At 38.7% G+C, this 20,158-nt stretch overlaps 1 protein-coding gene across 21 annotated transcripts in view; it reads right to left on the reverse strand.

Annotated features, from left to right (window-relative positions):
- Nucleotides 1–20,158, reverse strand: part of FAM110B (family with sequence similarity 110 member B) — a 140,207-nt gene that overhangs the window by 39,426 nt on the left and 80,623 nt on the right. For 14 of the 21 annotated variants that reach the window (XM_088799412.1, XM_019718187.3, XM_088799416.1 and 11 more), the window contains one exon: nt 20,000–20,085. The exons of 2 other annotated variants lie outside the window; for them this stretch is intronic. The gene's annotated coding sequence lies outside the window, so the exon portion shown is untranslated. Of the gene's footprint in view, nt 1–11,506; nt 11,618–14,881; nt 19,255–19,999; nt 20,086–20,158 lie in introns of those variants that run through there. 5 more of the 21 variants (XM_074318655.2, XM_074318654.2, XM_088799418.1 and 2 more) reach the window with 2 other exon arrangements.

Raw genomic sequence — 20,158 nt, forward strand, 5'->3', positions numbered from 1 at the left:
GGTCAAAGAAGTGAAAATGATGGAACAATGAGGTATTGCATTTGTGCAGTTTATTATCAAGGTTGATTGATATCTGGGATGTGCCATGGGTATTTGCTTATAGAAATACATGTCATATGATATATATTGCATTAATTGAGTTAATTGTATGAAACTATCTCTATATTCCCCTTACGAAGTTTCACAATTTTGAGAACTGAAACTTGCTTTAAAAAAAAAAACACAAATTTTAAAAATTCAGGTTTAAGATCCTTTGGTACCATTCATCCCTTTTTTGCCTTGCAGAGTTGCTTAATTCAGTGCGCCTTTTTACAATAAGCATTTCACTGTATAATACTGCACAGGTGAAGATTATGACATATTTCTAAAGCCCAGGTCTGATCGTGTTCCTCTCTTCGTGAACGTCCATAATGGTTTTGAGGTTTCTAGCTGAGCGATCAATGTCCATCTTGGTTTATGGCACGGCTAATATAAGAGCAGTGATAAGTACAAGACGGCAGCATATTTGAGTGGAGGTACAGAAGTGCAGGTTCCCTTGGGAAGAAGGGAGAGGTGGGAACACAGAGAAGTAGAGATGCCCCCACTGGAAACATATATGAAATGAGAAAAGACAAAAGCTGAGACTGCACTGGGGGCACTGACATAAGAGATGGCACCAGAAGGATAAAGGTGGGACTGAGGAAGCTTCAACAACTACAGCTCAGTTGTTACAAGTAAAATATACTGTTATGACCTTGGTGGAAATCAACCCGCTTATGCAATAAATGTAATTAGTTTTATAGTAGTTCTTGCCCAAATAGATTCCTTTCCATAATTAGAAATCATGTATTCTGGTTTAAAGTTGTTTGCTACATTTAAAAAACACACTCAATCTAAGTTATAATATTATATTCTTATTCTAAATTAGTTTAGATATAATCTGAAGCAAAATCAGACATGAGAAATATGTAATTTTACTGAAGATCAAATAATATAAAAAATGAAACCTCTACTATTAAAATCAAATCACACAATAAGAAATTGGTATGCTATATATAATTTCCTATTTTTTTGCTATAAAACAGAAGTAAATTGATTTGTGGGAATATCCATTTGCTGCTGTGTCATCTTTTCCAAGTTCTATTAATCAGAGCTCCTCTTTCTGTAACTGAGGCAGGGTGACTCACTCTGACTGCCACTAAAGCAGTGGCAAAGCTATTTCCAATCTGGGTCTTTTAACATCCTTGCTCTGCTTTAATGTAAACACATTCTTGAAAAGTATTGGTGAATATGTTAGCATTGTTGAATGAAAGGAAAAGTAAGATGTGCTGGTCTAGAGAATAACATTAATACGTCAGATTTTCTTTCTTTTCAAGTTTTAGATGTGGGGCCTGAGCACCATTTAAATAGAATAAATACAAACTGGCAAATGTTACAGCTTTAGCTTACTGCTTTAGTGTCTCCCTTTGGGAATACATGAAGCATGTGTCCTGGCACTCCAACTAAGACAGTTACTACTGTCTCATGGCACAGACCTGTAGCTTCAAGGAAATGGCTACCAAGAGGTACAAACAATGGTGAGCCACTAAGTGCCACTTAGAACAATGACTGTCTTAATGGTTGGTGACTTAAGTCCATTATGATCAAACTTCAATGTAGTAAACACTAAAGATCCACCAAAATACTCTTAGAACTAATTAATGAAATCAGCAAAGTTGCAGGATACAAAATCAATATACAGAAATCTGTTGTGTTTCTATATACCAATAATGAACGACCATAAGAAGCAATTAAGAAAACTATCCCATTTACAATTGCATCAAAAAAGCATAAAATACTTGGGAATAAATTTAACCAAAGAGGTGAAAGGCCTGTACTCTGACAACTTTAAGACACTGAAGAAAGAAACTGAAGAGGACACAAATAAACGGAAAGATATACCATGCTCATGGATTGGAACAATGTATATTGTTAAAATGTCCTTAATACCTAAAGCAATATACAGATTCAATGCAATCCCTATTAAAAATACTAATAGCCTTCTTTTCAGAACTAGAACAACTAATCCTAAAATTTATATGGAACCATGAAAGACCCCGCATAATCAAAGAAACTTTGAGAAAGAACAAAGTGGGAGGTATTATGCTCCCTGATTTCAAGCAATACCACAAAGCTTCAATAATCAAAACAGGATGGTACTGGCATAAGACTGTATAGATTAAAGTACTAAAACAGAAAGCCCAGAAAAAAAATCCCTGCTTACATGGTCAATTAACTTATGACAAATGAGGTAAGGATATACAAAGGGGTAAAGACAGTTTCTTCAATAAGTGGTGTTGGGAAAGCTTGTCAGATACATGTAAAAAATGAAATTGGGCCATTCTCTTAAACCATATATAAAAATAAACTAAAAAATTGATTAAAAACTTCAATGGAAGACCTGAAACCATAAAACTTCTAGAAGAAAATACAGGCAATAAACTCTTTGGCATGGGTCCTAGCAATATCTCTTTGTTTACGTCTACTTGGGCAAGGACAACAAAAGCAAAATTAAACAAATGGGGCTACATCAAACTAAAAAATTCTGCACAGTGACGGAAACCATCAACAAAATGAAAAGAAAACCTACTGAATGGGAAAAGATATTTGTAAATGATATATCCAATAAATGGTTAATATCTATAATATAAAGAATTCATAAAGCCTAACACCAAAAAAAGCAAACAATCCAATTTAAAAATGGGCAGAGGACCTGAACAAACATTTCTCCAAAGAGGACACACAGATGGTCAACAGACACATGAAAAGATGCTCAACATGACTAATTATCAGGGAAATGTAAATCAAAACCACAATGAGATATGACCTCAAACCTGTCAAAACGACTATCATCAATAAATCAATAGATATAAAGTGTTGACGAGCATGGGAAGAAAAGGGAACTCTCATACACTGTTGATGGGATTACAAATTGGTGCAACCACTATGGAAAACAATGAAGAGATTCGTCAAACAATGAAAAGTAGACCTGCCATACAACCTAGTAATACCAATTGTATTTGTCTGAAGAAGACAAAAACACTAATTCAAAAAGATACATGCACTTCTAGGCTTATTGCAGCACTATTTACAATAGCCAAGTTATGGAAGCAACCTAAGTGTCCATCAATAAATGACTGGATAAAGAAGATGTACATATATACAATGGAATATTACTCCACAGGAAAAAAGAATGAAATCTTGCTATTTGTGACAACATGGATGGATTTAGAGGGCATTATGCCAAGTGAAGTAGCTCAGAGAAAGACAAGAACTGTGATTTCACTTATATGTGAAATCTAAAAAAACAAAACAAATGAACAAACAGAAAAGAAACAGACCCATAGATACAGAGAGCTTGCTGATGGTTGCCAAAGGGGGAAGGGTGAAAAGTAAAAAAATTACAATGTAGTAGAGCATCACCAAGAAATTAATTCTTGAAAGGTGGAAAATACTAGATTTTGGAGAAAGTCAGTTTATCTAGATTGGAAATCAATACAGATCTAATTGATAATATATTGTGGTTTATTCTGACTAAATACTCATTACAGTCATGGCTATTTTTGGACTAAAATAAAAGGATCATTTGACAAAAAGGTTAAAAAGATGTTTAGAGATTTCTCTGACATCTGGGAGTACCAATTGCTGGCACAAGTTTAGACACAATTATTTTATTCTTTACATGAGGTTAACTGAGTATGATTAGAAATAAATGGACCCTCCAAATAGGCGAACAATCAGAGGGCTTAGTGGAGCTGGCCAAGGCATAAACACTCAAGACTTCACTTATTAAATGCACCCACATCAATTGTATTTGATTTGTATTGTGACCCAAACACAAGACCTCCTTGTAAAATCACTGAATAGACTTAGGATATAAAACAAGTTTTACTGTAATATGTGTTATGGGTTGAATTATGTCCCTCTAAAACGCCTATGTGGAAGTTCTAATTCCCAGGACTTCAGAATGTGGCCTGATTTGGAAATCCAGTTGTTGCAGATTTAATTAGTGAAGACAAGGTCATACTGCAGGAGGGTGGACCCTAAAGCAGTATGATTGGTGTCCTTATGAAAAGAGGAAATTTGGACATATATACACAAGGAGAACACTATATAAAGAAGAAGGTAGAAATTGGGGTGATGCTTCTACAAGCCAAGGAATGCCAAAGATTACCAGCCAACCACCAGCAGCTAGGGAAGAGGCATGGAGAAAGGAATGAGCCACGGACACCGTGATCTAGACTGCTAGCCTCCAGAACTGTGAGGAAAGAAATTCGTGTTAAGTCACTCAGTTTGTGGTACTTTGTTAAGGCAGCCCTATGAAACTAACGCAATATGTGAGATACTTGTATATTCAATTGCGAACAGAACCAAAATACAACCACCTCCATGTTGCTCCCTTTGAAGGAGCCCACCCACTTTTGGAATGTATCTTATGGGAATAACTACAAGTACCCAAAACTGAATTAATGAGTGTCGGTTCAAAGTATAGGAGGAAGCACCAGATTACATTTAAGAAGCGTCATTTCAGTATTTGTAGTCTGTGAGTGTGAATGTGCTGGATTTACACAGAACCAGAAGAACAGAGTTTACAGTCCCTGACTTCCAAAAGATTTTCCTAGAACCCAAGTTACAAGAGAAAAGAAAAGGACAGAGACTGGGGCAGTGAGTTCAGCCAGACAGTATTGCGGAGAAGCAGAAAGCATGGACAAATTCACAAAATGTGACTAGGACACTAAACAAAAGGGTGATGTTTTTGAATGCTAAGCAATCACGTAGTATGAACAAGAGAATGAAGAGACTCACAGAAATCAATGAAAAAGTTTTAAATGAAAATGAAGCACATAAAATGCATATCCTTCATTAAGCCTGCCTACATGCAATGCCATATGCTACATGATAGAAAATACATATTAGTAAATACTATAAGACAATATGTAAGAAATAGATGAGTTATACTCTGAAAGGAAATGACATATATACATATATACACAGATATGTATGTGAGTGTATATATATATATATATATATATATATATATATATATATATATATGAATACTATATATAGTATTCAAATCTCTATACATTTAAATATCTTAACAACATGTACATAACATGACAATAAATGTCTGTAAACGACTGTGGGTATGGGAACATCCAATTCGCCCAGAGGCACATGAGAGAAACATCAGAACTGAATTATGAATTAAGCAAGAACACAACAAACAGAATGAATAAACAAAGTTACTTACCTCAAAGTTTCAAAAAATATATTTAAATATTGAAAATTAGTTGTATTTAATTTTTTAAACTTATGTATTCATTTACTAAAATCTACATTAAAATGTTTCAGTATATCACAATTCCTATCTAAACTTGAATATTTCTGCATACCCCCATAAGGTATTATTCCCAGTTTTAAACTAAGAAATTAGCAGGAATATAGACATGGCACACAAAATCTATTGTCAAGTGAGAAAAGTGAATAGTTATTCATCTTGTCAGGGATAGTAGGCTTGATAAATATAGCACATTTCCATAAGGAAGTTGAGATTTAAAAGAGAAAAAAGACAACAAAGTATGCTTAAATAAAATTATATTCTCCCAGATGAATCTAATGTCATATCTAAAACTAAGACATGAAAAACACACGATTCAGTTACTGGCAAGAGAATGTGAGTGTATTAGCAGTGGTTACTTTGTTTATATGACGTATTATTATTAATAATATCAAGTGTAATGCTTTTTAGATGAGAAGAGTCTATTTGTAATTTGAAATAAATGCTTTTCTTTCAATAATTTTAACCATTCAAAAGCCAGATATTAGTCTTAGATTTATTTTTTTAATACTAGTATAGAGTTAATGTTCCTGGAACTTGCCAGAGGGATTAGAAACTAGTAAGTGCGTTTCCATGGTTACAGACGGCTTTGCCACTGAAAGATCATTTCATACATTCCCTATTACCCAGTGACCCCATAGTGGGAAAAGAGGGATCTGCATTTCGGGTTTTTAGGGTCATCATCAATTATGACTTTGGGTAGGATTTTATTTTTATGAGAATGCATATGGCATTAATGTTTGGAAGTTACCTAAGCTTAAATTTTTTCTCTATTCTTTAGTCTGTCAACCATCATCAGGCACGTGCTCTGATGGAGGCATGGTGGTAATAAAGTCATCCACAACTTTCACTTTGATTCATGCTGTGAGTTACAGCAACCGATTCTGATGCTGGATCCTGAGACAGGAAGGACTGAGCCAAAAACCTGGATATTTGCAATATCCTTCAAGTAGATGAAATTCAACGAGTGGCAATTATCCAGGAGGGGCTCCATGAACACCAGTTGAACAACTGAGTAGTGATAAATGACCACGTGATCCCAAGAAGGACCAACCTGAAAGCAAGGTCTAGGGAGAGGCTTACATCCTAACTGGAAACAAATGCAGTAGACGGTCCATCACCTGAAGCTGAGTGGTCACAAATCCCCGAATAAGGGTGATTTCATTGGGGATTTTGTTTTTGTTTTTTTAAAGAAAATGTTTTCATTCTGCTTTGCTTCAAATATAATTCTGGCTGAAGAGATGCCATGTTCACCTTTTGGAGTGGCATTCACTTTTGGCCACTACAGAGAGTGTGTGGTCAGCTGAAGGGCATGATACACTAGAAGGGCTCTTGTGTAGGAGGGCTAAGGCCCAGCCAAACCTGCAATGCGTGCCAACCCCATGTAGCACGACCCGACATGGTGGGGACTTAATATGCTTCAGTTTCCTCATCGGTGGTGAGGATTAAGTGAGAAAACCCAGGTAAAAGCTCAAAATGGGGCAAAGTGCATAGCAAGCATCCAATAAATGTCAGCTACTAGAATTATTCTTGTTAATGTTATTAGTATTGTTAATGTTAAAAATTAGGCTGTGTCCCCTGGTAGGCCTTGTGGGGAGAAACACAGCCAATCTTTATAAAAGATGAGATAAAAACACTGAGACTCTGAAGGGAACGCTCCAAAGAGTGTATAGATACCTTAGCCTTGATTTTGAGTAAAACTATAATAGTTAATTGGAGGTCTGCTACTGAATCCTGCTCATGCATAGAACATCTGGGGAGAAGGGCAGAAACCATATTTCAGATGTATAAAGAGTTAACATTTTCTAAAGGATGCCAGAAGGGCAAAAATACAAGTATATTTTTAATGTAAAAAAAAACAGTTTCAGTGGTATTTTACTTCTATGGAACACTTTCTTCTAAAAGATGATCTCCTGATCTACAAATAAATAGGGGCAAAGTGAACTTTTGCAATAAATAACTTTCACTTAGAAGTAAAACTTATCATCAATGCCTCCACATTACATCTATTTCTTAAATTCTCTGTATTATATCATTACAATGTTAGGACATTTACGTTTTTTCCCGTAATTGAGTGTCTCTTCAAATTGTCGTTACTATTTTGGTCGTAATCCATTTATGACACCAAGCAGAATAAATGCAAAGTAAAATCACGGTCAATCAGAAAAAAAAATTACCAGAGAAAGAAATGTACTTTGGGTAGTAGAAGGTAATTCCTTTAAGCTCAGATTCTCTCTCTTTTTTTTTTCCTTTGTGGAAAGCAAAAATTACAAAACTAAAGTACTCACAAGTAAATCAAACCACAAAACTAAATTACTGTGAATCTAAGGCACCACGTTGTAAGTACTACAACTGAGGAAAGCAACAGTCAGTATAAGCATTAAAAACTGAAATTGATCCCCAACGCAAATGATAGGTTTGATAGAACGCTCTAATTTTCTCAAAACTGTGGAAATTATAGCTTAGCCACAGATTACCTACAAGTGATGAAATACTTTACGATCCTTGTATATCAAAGGTCACCAACCGATGCAAATGATGCCCAAAGGCACAACCTGATGGGCAATATTAAGACCACACAGCCGATGTGAAATAAAACCACTCATCTGTGAAAGTTTTCATTTTAGCTTCTCCCTGCCCTTTGCTGGACGATTTGATGGTCATCCTAAAACTTCAAAGCTTCATTGCCGAATTTTCACCACTACTGAAGGAGTATTCATGGCACTAGACTCACTAGCCTGTCAGAGGCAGTATTTATGTACATGAGGATATAAAACTGTTGTAGCAATGAAAAATGTCACAGATTTACAAGGGATGAAATTTACAAGGGAGCGAGGTGATGTGCGTGGGTTTCACCTTATGAGCCCTCTGATAAAAAAGCTGCCATGAAAAACAGAAAAATCTGTCCTCGATGGTTTTTAGATGCATCCCCTTGAAATGCATGGTCAGAACTTCCGTATCCTCCCCCCCTCACTCTAAGAATAGGCTGCACCAAGGATGAGGGTATAACTGATATGGTGCTTAGTGTTCTCAGAATTTCTACAGATTCTAATGCACATACCCAAGGGAGAATCCTAAGCCTTTCTAAAGTTTGGGAAATGAGAGAAATATTAATTGGTTTATTAAACTAAGTGTTCATATTCATAGCATCCCATAAAAAGCAGCATATACAATCCCTCTACTCATATCTCTTCCAAGAATGAAGATAGCCCACACCTCGTATTATGGAAAGAAATATTTCACTGAGCTCAGAATTTAACTATGAAAAATGGAAAATTCTGTCAGAAATGTCATTTTATTGTAGGAGTTCTAAACTAGATATATGACTTAAAAATATCATTTGGGCCCTGATGGAACTAGGAATTCAAATCAGTAAAATAATGAACAGCTACGGAGTGACTGGGAAAGTGGGGAAAGTCTGTTTTATACAGACTCACTAAATATATGTATACACATAGTAACATGGAATTTAATGGAAAAAGTAAAAGTTGTGATTATCCTTTAAAATGAATTGTATCCTTTCACCATCCTAGAAGGAAACCCCGTAAGTGGGGAGGCAGGGCAGGAGAGGTACACAGACTGTCATGGGTAATCTGTTATCCAAGTAAAGGGGCCTGAACTTGACCTTGTAAGTGATGGGAGCCACTAAATGGTGATGAGGAGGGAACAACCTGGTACTTTCAATTGCCAGTGCACTTTGGAGTGTGCAGAACAGATCTGAGGGGCAAGGAGAGCAGCAAAGCTCCAGAGAAGGTAGGACTAGGGTTTTAACTAGGTATCTGGTACGGAGCTAGGTATCAGGGACTTGTACTTCTGGGGAAGTCTCCTGGCCTTACCCGACACATATATTTTTGGAAAGCTGCAAATTAATTTTGTAAGTCAAATCATATTTTCCCATTGATAATTTACTCATGTTTATATTAATTTCATTGATTTTTTTTTTTTAATTGGCACTGGTCCCTAAAGGCTAGAGCTTAGAATGTAATAAAGAACCTTGACGTTCCTCTTACCCATCAGGGCTGTTGAAGTGCAAGTGTTTTGTAAAATGTGAAAAGTCTTTAAAAAAAAAAAAAAAAGTAAATTGCTACTGCTGTATCAGTGCCTCAAATCAGACAGCTGGGAGCAAGTCAGAGATTTCAGTCCCAGACAGCCAGGTGACCCATCCAAGGGCCACCAGGTGAGGATGGAGGCGATGCATAGCACTGGTCTCGTTGGGGCATTAGGATAAACATGCCTGAGGGGGACCTCTTGGTTAGCATCTACAGCAAGTTCTTTTGTTCAGAGAAACATTTAGTGAATCTGATCTGCCAAAAGAATATGGTTTCCAAATTGGAAGAAAACAATTACCTCTCAAGTCCGAGAAACACCTGGCACATAAAACCATTACACTTGACACACTGTGGCAAGGTGTGTAAGAAGGATGGGTCTGCAGCCAGACAAACATGGGCTCGAATCTCGCCCTGTGATGACCTGCTTCGTTCCAACAACTACGTGTTGTGAAAACTACAGGCTCATAAAGCACATAAAGGACTCACCACCACAAGCGGCCCCTGGGACATGCCCAATAAATGCTAAGCGAAACACCAGTGACAGTCTTTTACATAAGGAACATCACGTAAGTCGTCACACCAGGAAGCTATTCGCCATGAACACTCCATCGTCTTCACTGAGAAATGGCGCCAGTACTGAAAAGCACTCTTAGAGCATCACTGTCCGTTACTGACCAGTGAGGACACAGGAGATGAAAGGAGGCAGTTCCGAAAGCATTTTACAGCTCACAGCAATAATGCACACATTTAACACAGAAGTAGCACTCTCTACGGAATAGCCGCAGAAGCACACGGGAGTCCTACTTTCCTAGGAGGCTAAGTGCCAATGAAGTCGCTCTACAAAGTGGTCAATATAGTAATAAAAGCTCATTAGTTTAAAATATAAGAACATTTCAGACGGCACTTCAAAAGCAGCTTTCAACATCTTCAAGATAAGAGATCAATTGGATGCAAACGTCTAATAATCCTGAAGTGCTTACAAACATAGCTGTATTTAAGATTAATAATTACACATATAGTTAGTAATTATGCAAACATGTATAATGTCAAGGATCATTAATAAGGTCCAATGAGAAATGCGAAAATGCTGCAGATATGGCATAAAACGTCTTCAAGTGATCTCTTAATTTCCTGTCTCTTAATGGGAGATTTAAAGTCATATGTTTATATAAGTTTTCTTAATCGTACATAGCATCTCTTAAGCAATTGCTTAGTGACCAAAGGATGTGAAGAGTCAGAGAGAGGGGCTCTCATAGGCTTCAGATGAAGCACTTTACTTCAGCCCAGCATGCCCAAGACAACCTCAGAAGGGCTGGAGGAACAGTCAGGACAGTGATCGCTGCACCAGCTGAAGACCAGTGCAGCGGGAAATGCCCCACGTGCAAGCAACCGGGCAGCACTCAAGGCCGGCAGTGAGGAATTAGTGGCTCCACGAGCGCAGAATGCAGCACATCACATAACAGGGAGAAGTCCTGCAGCAGGTTCAAAGCAGAGAAAATATACATCTGGTGGGGCAGAAAGTGAACATAGCCTTAAAATGCTTTATAAATACATGTGCCAGGTACATTCCGGGAAAATCCACTATACTCTCTAAAAACCCCTAAAGTGAAACTTTTTCAGGTGCAGGTTCAACAAAAGCATGCATCTTTCTGGTTCACAAAATGCCAAGGGTCAAAATTTTAAATTAAATCTATAAGGGAATTAGCCTTCCAAGACTTTCTTGAATTAAATGGAGGGGTATGGCCAAAAAATAATATAGGGAGGTGATTTCCTTACAAGTACATGAAACACTGAACTACAGATAAAACTAGAAGAAAAGAAAATGAAGCCATGCTTTCTCTTTTATTTTTGCCATCTGCTGCCAGGTTTAAAGCAAGAACACAAAACCTGAGCGAGGCAGAGACGGCAGTGGGCTGGCGGAAGAGTCACGTAGTAGCCGCAACTCTGACCGCTCCAGTCCCCATGTGCTTCGGATGACCAGAGCCGACCATGCTGCCCTGCCCTGTAGAACAGTGTCCTTACACTGACAGGAGGGTCCTGGGAGAACAGAGGGTAGGAGCTACTCCTCCTGCTGTGCTTAGAACCTCATGCCACTTACCGTAATTCTCCTAGCAATGATGTGATAAAAACTCCCTGGCACCTGAGATGAACCTCTTGGGAAGTACTCCACATGGAAGGTAAGAGTGAAGTTTCACCACCCACTCTTCACCTGGAAAGGTATACAAGGCGTGAATCTTTCCAGTGAAGAGTCATGTTTTAAAACTTTGAAAAAACTTTGAAAAAATTGAGATTGAAGCCCACTGCTAACTGGATGGAAGGAAAGCATGAGAATCTTATAAAAATCACTTAATATTAGAAATTCTGGCACTATTTATAGGCCAAATGCCCTTTAGGTGATGCTTGAAAATAGTTTTGTTCATCTCTTAAGTGAGGGGCACAGCAACACATTCCACTACCTCCTTTTCCCATCCATAGTATGAGATTCAAACGCCAGCCAGAAAGGTCTTGATCACAAGAACATCTTCAGAGGAATTTTGACCCTCAGGAAAAATAGGCTGCAGACTTCTGAGAATACATAGAATAGACCTTGGCACTCCCAGAACATTCCATGGTCTATTAAAATAGACCCAAGATTCAAATACATAGTTCAGTGGTAGAATCTTTCATATGTCATAGACTGTGCATTAGCCACACTGTTCATGTGTGTACTCAGGGCTTCAGTTCTGCCTAACACCCCTTAGTTTCTTGCACCTCCTCACATCTTCTTCATTTCCAACTCTAGGACGAGTAGTAGCAGCCACTCTTCTCAGAATGATTTTTCAAATATGAAGGTTTTATCCCTTCACAGGAGTGACTGAGACTGTCTCGGGGCAGGCAAGGTTTCTTATCCCCATTAAAACCCCCGAGGCACGAGACACTGGTTCCCTATTTTGTTAAATGGGATGATGAGCGGTGAATATGAACAGCGGGGATGGCTGTACACCCTCACTAGTCTGTGTCAGCTCTGACATGTGGTCTTTGGACTTGTGGGACCTCCCCCACAATGCAGAACTAAGGCAACTGTTGACCATGGGACAATCACAAATAATTGAGTTTTTGAATGTTGGATCTGTGAATCCCTAGGAAACACTCAGTTGGAGCTAAAAAACAGAATTGAATCTAAGCTGAATTTTGTAAACAAAACCATATTTTAAATGCAGTTGAGGAGTCCAGATTTAAAGAGCCCTTTGATAAAGCTAATTATACCTTGATTACTCCCCACTATGACTAGCTTAAAGTTTAAGCTCAAGTTCTTATAATTCTATACCATAATATTCAACTATAACCAACTATAACAGTTTTCTTGTTTTGTTTTCTTTTTTCATCCTTTGTTTCTCACTCTGTTTTCTCCTTCCTTTCTCAAAGAGTAGACTGCCAGTGAAATGATGTTGGTGGTCCAGTTAACCCCCCATGTTGCCATGTCTGTATACGATTCTACCTGCATATATGCTTATATCTTATATCTGTAGATGCTGCTATCAGAGCTTGTAAAAAGGCTGGTGACAAACCCACAGTGACTTTCCTTTAAATGCACAACAAATCCTTTAGTCCTATTAAAGTCCACAAGCCATTCACAATCCTTGCAGTTTGCCAGAGTCTACGCTGGATTCTAAAGATACAGAGTTAACAAATAATTCCTACCCTCAAATTGCTTGTCATCTTATAGAAAGAGGCAGAAGCAACTTACTGTCCCTGAAGTCAGATTATGGTAAGTGCAGAGACTGGAAAAAGCCCATGACTACACACTCACAGCCATAAGGGACTATGAGTACATACCATGTTTCCCCGAAAATAAGACCAGATTTTATATAAATTTTTGCTCCACAAAATGCATTAGAGCATATCTTCAAGGAATGTCTTACTTTTTCATGTACACCTATCTACATTTATTAAAATACAGTCATGTCATCTTCTTCTGGAACATCGTCATAACGTACTAAATGCGTCCATCTGGCTGACGATCTTAACTGGGACTTATTTTCAGGGTAGGTCTTATTTTCAGGAAAATACGGTAGAATATAAATTCTGAGTAAGTGGAGATTAGAGATAAGAAATGCCTTCACATAGGAAAGGATATCTGAACTGGGCCTCACAAATGAGTGGGAGTTTGATCGAGTTTCTAGTTGTGCTTCTCACTATCAGTGTGTCTCTCTTTCCTCCCAAAGGAGATGCTGTTATTCTCCTCTTATGTTTTCTATATGTATATTTAAATACCACTCTATTATGGGCATTTCCAGTCTGTGTTGTTGAATAAAATTGTTATTTTTATGAAGGGCCTGCCGGGGTTGGTAAATAACTTCATTCATCTTCAGGAAGTTAATCAGTCCACAGAACTGTGCTAATGCTGCAGAAAGATCTATAGTCTCCTCTAGGATTTCAACCTCAGCCCAAGTTCTCACAGTGCGCTGTACGGATGTGTGAGGTGGCCTGGTATAGAGCACTGCTAAGGTCTGTTCATCCTTTCCGGGAGCCCATGCATTCTCTGCATTAGGGAAAATTTTAAAATGAATTTAGCATATAATTTGAGAATCATGTTTAAAGCAAGAATAATTTCAAGACTACTTATCAATGTATATTGTATATACCGAATCGGGACAAAATGTTTTCCATGAAATTGTTGAATAAAAGAATGCTAAAACTTCTTGGATTTTGCTCAAAAGTTTTTTTGTTTGTTTGTTTTCTTTGGATTTTTTAAAACAAAATAGTAACTTTTGAAATGGGCTTCAAAGGAACTCCTGGATTTTGGGAATGAGGAACTGATAAGGATTCTGGATAAGAAGAAGAACAAAAACTCTGATGAGCCAGGTGTGTAGAGAACACGAGAAGAGTAATAATAGTTATTGACTTTGGATAAGTGTGGAGAGACCAGCTGAGAGGTCGTTTTAACTGCCAGGCTCTGGAATTTAAATTTAATCGATAGGTAATGAGAAAACGGGGTTTAGGAGCAAGGAAGTAATATGAGGAAATGTAAGAAATGTTCTGCTCACTAATCCGATTGGTCTGAGAGCAGAGATTAAATGCAGCTGGCTAAGTCAGTAGTGGGTTTTTTGGTGATGGAGAGAAGCCGGTGCATGAGGAAGAGTCGGCAGGGCTGGGTGCCTGAGTGGGTTTGCACCATAAAGCACCAGGCATTATTCAGTGGGGCTTCGTTCCAGGGGAAGGTCCTCCCATTGACTGTCGTAGTGAAAACTGTCTCTAATCAAGTGATGATGCTAAGCTCTTTTTCAAATGTCTCCTATAGAAAATTAGACCCATGAGACTCAAATAAAAGCAAGAGATAAACTTCAGGACAATGACAGACCAAGATTCATAGATAGGTGAAGCTGTGACAATAGGTATGTCCCAACACTACCCGAAGTCCGTGCATAGAGACACATTTATCCTAGGTGTCTCAGTCTGTTTGGGCAGCTATAACAAAATACCACACACTGAGTGGCTTATAGACAATAAACATTTATTTCTCAGAGCTCTGGAGGCTGGAAGTCCAAGACCAAGGTGCCAGTGTGGTTGTGTTCTGGTGGTGGCCCTCTTCTGGGTCGCACACTTCCCACTGTGTCCTCACATGGCACGAAGGGCAAAAGATCTCTCTGGAGCCTCTTTTATAAAGGCACTAATTCCATTCATGAGGGCTCTACCCTCACAACTTAAGCACTTCCAAAGGCCCCACCTCCTAATGCCTTCATATTGGCCAATAGGTTTTCAACATATGAATTTGGCAGGGGACAAAAACATGTAGACCACAGCACTACGGAAAAGCGCTATCATAACATAGGCTACCAGAGAGAGAGACGGGTGTGGAGAGGATAGGATACTCCAGTGCTTAGTACCCACGTGGTCCTGATGAGCTTTGCATCTCTTTGAACTTCTCTGAGTAGTCAGAACACTTGAGCGCTTTTTCAATCCACCCCTAATAATGGTAGCAGACACTTAGCAGGTTGGAGAACAAAAGGTCTCGATAGTCTAGCTTTTCTCCTGGCACAACTGCAATTACTCTGTATGTGTGCTCCTCTCTTTCTCTAACGGGTGTGCTCCTGTGTTCTCTTTCTCTTGTTACTTTTCGGTCTCTTCTCTTCTTTAATTAATTGAAGACCTGCCATGGTTTCCAGGAAGTCATGCTAATATTCCACCAGACATCCATGTTTCTGTTACTCTCCCAGTCTACCTTCCCCACTGCCCAATTTCCCCAACCCACTTTCCCGTTCCATTTATGACCCCATTATTGTGAAGAAATAAACCGTGTGATAAGGGTTAGACAGAAGAGCCTAGGCAGACTTGAGATTTATACCCAGCATATGTCTTGTCACATGTTGCTCTCTGGTGTGAGGTTTAACCTCTTTCATTCTTGAAACCTCATCTACACAGTGAAGATTCTAATACCTTCTCTGCAGGGCAAATGAAGACTTCAGCTGAGGCACACGATGCCTCCAGCACAGTGCTCCTGGAGCAGGCCTTGCACAGATGATGGGCTTAGCTTTTCTGCTATCTTTGTAGACAAGCAATGAGTACAATGACAATTAACTGATTTGCATTGTAATAGCCATTAATAACTAACAACAACGGAAAAACCTATGCACACACAGTAACTTATAGAATTTGTCTTTTACTTGATTAAAAAAGAGCCTTTTAAATATGCCAAATAACTTAGCTGGTACATTAGCAATTTAAATTGTAATTAATAGTGGCCTCCAGAACTTCATAATAAATGGGTGTTAAATCCCCCCATCTCCCAAACAGAAGTAAACTTTGTGAATATAGGAGTTATTTTATTTTAGAGAGAGGGATAACCCTATATCTATCCTTCCAGAAGTCTATTAGATTTTTGTGAATAAGGAGAATAAATCAACTAAAACCCCTGCTACTTTTTCTAGAGAATGCCCCCTCCTCTTCCTCTTCTTTTATAAAAAGCTGTGAGCAAGGTCAAAAGCTTGGCTCTGTTGGACTAGACGGCGGGTCTCATTACCCTGGCCAGCTCTCTCTGGCTCCTGAGGAGACCTTGCTCAAGGTCAGCTGAAATGGCTTTGGAGGAGCCACACCTGATCGTACTGTGGAACCTGAGCTCTGAGTCATTCCTTGGCAAAGAGCTGATCTAGGAAAAGGCAAAAGTCGGAGAGATGCTGGCGTGAAAGGCAGATGAGTCATGGGCAAGGAACAAATCAATCGCTATGGAGGACCAGCTTTAGGGAACATTGAAATGGGGGAAAAAGGTGTTTGGGGAAAACTAGCACATATTTTTCGTCAGGACCATTTAACACACACAAAAAAACAAAGGTTGTTTTTGCTCCCAGCAATTTCTCAAGTACCTAGCACGCATATTTATAAGAATCCATCCCAGAGAAGTTTTGAAACAGGAAACTTTCCAAGAGAAAGTGACTATCAATTACTTCAGTTTGATTAAGATACCAAGAAACTAAAAACAAAGGGAACATTGTAACCTATTTCCTGAAATTGAAATCACATGATTCATACACAGAAGTTGGTGTTTGTGTATTCCTTTAAAGATGACCTACATATGCATTACACAGGTTTCATGTTCTAGATTGAAAAAACTCAGAAGTTTGACCAAAAGACTATTACAAGGTCATTTTATGCCTTCATTTGCTTTTTTTATAGTTTCCATAAACAAGAGAATGCTTTGAAAAAGACCACCTTGTACTCTAACAACAAATCTTAAATGTACATATTGAGGAGTAGCGAAAATTGAGTTAAACGTTAATGACAATATACTACATATGTCTTCATAATGCTACTTAGCTGTAATTTTAGAGCTCAGAAGTTTTAATGAACTTTAAATGCAAAAAATTACCTAAAACAGTTGAAAACATTTGGGTAATAAGACTACGCTTTTCACAATAATCTTTAAAGCACTTTAAAAAATGTTTCTACTATAGAAGGAAACTAAGTGTCCAACAATAGACGTTTGGATAAAGAAGATATGGTACATATACATCTATATAATGGAACATTACTCAGCTATTAAAAAGTATCTTACCATTTGGGACTACATAGATGGACCTAGAGAGTATCATGCTAAGTGAAACAAGTCAGAGAAAAACGAATACCATATGATTTCACTTATATGTGGAATCTAGAGAACAAAATAAACAAATAAAACAGAAACAGATGGAGAGAACAAATTGATGGTTGCCAGATGGAAGGAGGTTTGGGGGGCTGGATGAAAAAGGTGAAGGGATTAAGAAGTACAAACTGGAAGTTACAAAATAGTCACGGGATGTCAAGTACAGCATAGGAAATATAGTCAATACCATTATAATAATTATGTGTGGTGTCAGGTGGGTACTTGACTACTCAGGGAGATCACTGCATAAATGATAAACGTTTAACCATTACACTGTATATCTGAAACTAATATAAAATAGTACTGAAAATAAAATTGTAATTGAAAAATAAAAATAATAATAAAAATATCTATTATCGACGTCCTTTCCTGGACCAATTAAATAAAAAAAAAAAAAGTTCCTATTTATGGGAAAACTGATAGAAAACCAACTTCAAGTAACTTGCACACAATGACTTAAAATTATTTGAGACTTAGATATAGTAGCAAGGATTTAGTGTTTACAACCAGGTGACACTGAGTTAATGAGTCACATGGTTGAATCCTTTCTCATCTTCCTGATGCAGCACCTAGCTAAATAATAGCATTGACAAAACTCAGGATTGTTGCACCTGTGAAAGTAACGTACTATCTTCTCCAGAGAGTTTGTCAGGAAGGGAGAAAGGAGGGGGCCTCCACTTCTGCACGTCTATGCTGTCCGAGCCACCTCTCATAGCTATGTCATGTAACCTTTCCAAAATTCCTACTAGTTTGTTGTTATTCTTATCTGGCATATGGGAAACTGAGGCTTAGAGAAGTAAAGCCCAATAGCAGCGTTGGTGGGCACTGAAGCTGAAGTTACAGCCATGTCTGCTCAACCCTCCACCCACCCCCCACCTCGTTCTTTCCTGGCCAATAGGACTGCAAATTCACCTGCTGTCAGGAGCCAGCTTGGTGAGCATTATTATCACCCGGCTGTGTATGAGAGGGGAGAGGTGTTGGGAATCATGAGAGGGACCAATGGGAGGGCCCTGTTTGCTGGGGACTCTTGCTGCTTTTAGCACATGAAAGTCCCATGTCCCAGAAAACTCCTCACTTGTGAACAAACCGCGATGTGTGGGCTCCTAGAATGACGTAGAGTGCAGAATACAAGCCCTATTGGAGGCAGTCCCCATTAAATCCACCTGTGCCCAGGTGCAATTCTATCAACTGGGCTCTACAAGGCCTGTGGATGGGAGACACTTAGTTTTTTGCAGCTAATAGAAGCCCAAGCCTTTCATACCACTTCTTATATCTGGAGTAAGAAGATAAGGTAATATGGCGAGAAGAGTGATGGATTTTAGTGAAGGGCCTTATTGGCTTTTCTTTGTCTCTTTCAAGAAGTTGGAAAATCAGCCTGTACCAGGCTGATTCTTACTTGTGAGCTTAAGTCAGATTCTGAGGTTCCTGGAGAGCAGTAACATCCACCTAACAATGTCCTGAATAATGCAATAATAATAAACTATAAAATGCATGGCATACTAACTATATAGGCAATGGTACATCACATATGGAGACTCAAGGAAGTCTGTCAATCAAATCAAAGCACAGGGTCCTGGGGACTATGGCACAGAGGTTAAGACTTTGTGTTCTCATGTGGGCTGCTCTTTACCGCTCCTCGACACTGCAGACTGAGTTAGCTGGAGAGCTGTCTCTCAATTTCCCAAACCTTTCCAACCTCCTCATGTGGTGATTTTGAACTCTCAGCCCCTCTGTAAGAAGGAGGAAAGGAACATTTGTACTCTGACCGCGATTATCCACTTCCTCAACTCCTTCATGGGTCTGGCTGGAGGATGTTTCTGGGCTCTCTGGCAGCTTTGGAGACCAGGAAGAAATCTTGGGAGTGGCATGGATGTAGGGCAAAGTACCCGGCAGCATCCTCCATGGCGCATGCACATTCCCAAGTCTGCTGGCTGTCCTCCAACACCCCCACCCTTGGTCTGTTCCTTGGCTGGCATGTGGGTTCTGCCCTCGCCACACAGCCTCCACTGGGAGAACATCCTGCAAAGACCTCTCTCCCCAAAACTCCCAGAGCACTTGCCGCTGGCCCCAAACCATCTGGGCTGTCAGAAAACACCATCTCCCTCCCCAACCACAGACACTGTACTTTTCACTGGAGTAGATAGATGTTCATTATTTTACATTGTCTTCAAATCCATGCGCAGCTAACTACCTGACTACTGACTATTGGTAAATATAATACAGTCTTTAAAAAACCATAACTATTAGCAGATACTAGAAGACATGTCATGGAAACCCTTGGTAAAACAAATCATCATTACTGTTATTTCGGTCCTGGCTGGGACCTCAAAGGCGGGAACTCCTTTCTGTTTTTGCAGACAGCAAAATACCTGAAACCTCAGCCTCTTTGTCTTAATGCAATAATAACATAGGTTTTTTAAAGAGTGAATCAATACTTTCTGCTGAGAATGGATCAAAGCAAAGCAATATACTTACTTGAAAGAGGAACAACTATTTTATGGATGGTAGGCAGAAGTCACGGGGACTCCTTTTCTTAAAGTACTCTCTTCAGCATGAAATATCTAAAAATAGAGAAGAAAAATTGCTATTGCATTTTTGACAAAAATTGGCAGGCTATTAAATATATGTAGCAAC

Source organism: Rhinolophus sinicus, chromosome 7 (assembly GCF_057876585.1).
Source record: "Rhinolophus sinicus isolate RSI-liver-muscle chromosome 7, RSI-T2T, whole genome shotgun sequence".
Lineage (NCBI taxonomy): Eukaryota > Metazoa > Chordata > Mammalia > Chiroptera > Rhinolophidae > Rhinolophus > Rhinolophus sinicus.